Genomic DNA, 1,781 nt, shown 5'->3' on the forward strand with positions numbered 1-1,781 from the left:
TTGGTAAAGCGTGGAAGTTAAGTCCATAAAATAACTCTCTAATCGTTCGGTGGGTTGGGATTAATTTTATCTTATTTTATTGAATTTTATTGTCTCTTTATTATTCTTGTATTACTCTATTCCGCAATATTAGTACTCTTACAATAATTTTGAGACAAAAGTTTGTTTTCAGTATTGAACCGAAAAACATCTATCTATTTAGCATTTAGAATTAGTGTTGGAAATGTATAAGAATAATTTGCTTTGAGAAACTGTAATGGTTTTCTCCCTGATCCATTATTATCAATAATTATCTTTATCAATCTTCAAAAATGTAAATTGAAAATTTTCAGGTGAGGTTTCCATTTTTTCCTTTTACTATTATGTGCCATAAGTCACTGTGTTATCCATCTTCTAGACTGTTTGATACTATATTTTTTTAACGATTTCCACCCCTCTACATGAATCTGTTAGTGAAACTGGAGATGTTGCATCTCTTGAGCCTCACATCCATTGTCATCTTTGAACATCCAGATCCAGATACAAATTCCCGTTGATCATGCTTTAAGGAATGAGTATGTTCTTTAAAGTCTTAAAGGCTCTGAAATATTTCCAATACTTTTATAAAGCTGTTATTTGTTGTGCCCTATTAATGATAGCCCTATGTCCATATTGGTTTCACGATGGATTTGTATACCATAATTTCGCTCTCATTGTTTAATGGCAGTGACTTGTTAACCCATTCAGGCTACAGTGCATACTCTCAAGTTGATTACTCTTGATCCAGATATGCGTTTGTATTTTACATATTTCTCTTGCGGGATGTTTGCATTGTATAGTTTTATCGACGGATAATTTTGGCTTCTCGTACTTGCTTTCATACTTGGTCTGGTTTGCCTTTGTTCTCCATTAGTTACTGGACTTAGATGGACAGCAGTGTCATCAGCATCAACACCGGTACAGGTCCCAGTACCTGAGCGAATTTCATGCAAAGCAAAAGATTCCTCATTACGCTAAACCACGAAGCTCCTTCCATTGAGACAGAAGATACTATATGCTAATATGAATGTGGAATGGAAACGTCTTGTCTTAGTGTGTATGCAAGTCCATCATATCGGATTTTGTGCTTTGCCAGACCTTATGCCTAAAAGGCAGCTGAAGTGTACAGTTTATTTTCCAGATGTCGACATGGTATGTACTTGTTCTCTTCTTCCATAACCCTCATTGTGTCCATATTGGTGACTGTAAATTATGTTGTTTAGGTACCCCTTCATTCTGTTTAGAATGGTTTTTCCATTATTTTACAATTACTGGTAGGAGGCGTATAGGTCTATAAGAGGTCCTACCCTGTAGTAGTTTGCCTGGTTTTGACGTATGTTCGAGATTGAAGCAGACCTTAAATACTTTAACTAAACTTATGATCCCCTGGTGTACTAGACTTTTCAAGACAGATGAAGCTTTAATAACGTTATATAAATGAATCGATAGCCAAAAACTTGTTAATAATCTATCACCAAAAATACTTACTATATGTATGTTGGCTTCAGTTATCACCAACACGGGAACAAAGAATAATCCAAGTAATTGGAACAAACCTCCCAGCAGCTTAAACGTATCAGACCCAAGAAATGCTATTGAAATTCTGAAAACAATGTTAAAAACTGTTGATAGGTGAGGTCTAATATAATTGCAGTTTGTAAAAATTTAAAATTTGTTTAAAACCCAGAGTTGATGTTAACTTTTAGTTTCATAGCGGTGAAAAAGAGATAGAATGATGTCTGATTCGTTGGAACATGTAAATG

This window comes from Rhynchophorus ferrugineus, unplaced genomic scaffold, assembly GCF_030347505.1.
Source record: "Rhynchophorus ferrugineus isolate W39M unplaced genomic scaffold, kcgeb_rfMv2 rfM11, whole genome shotgun sequence".
Taxonomy (NCBI): Eukaryota; Metazoa; Arthropoda; class Insecta; order Coleoptera; family Curculionidae; genus Rhynchophorus; species Rhynchophorus ferrugineus.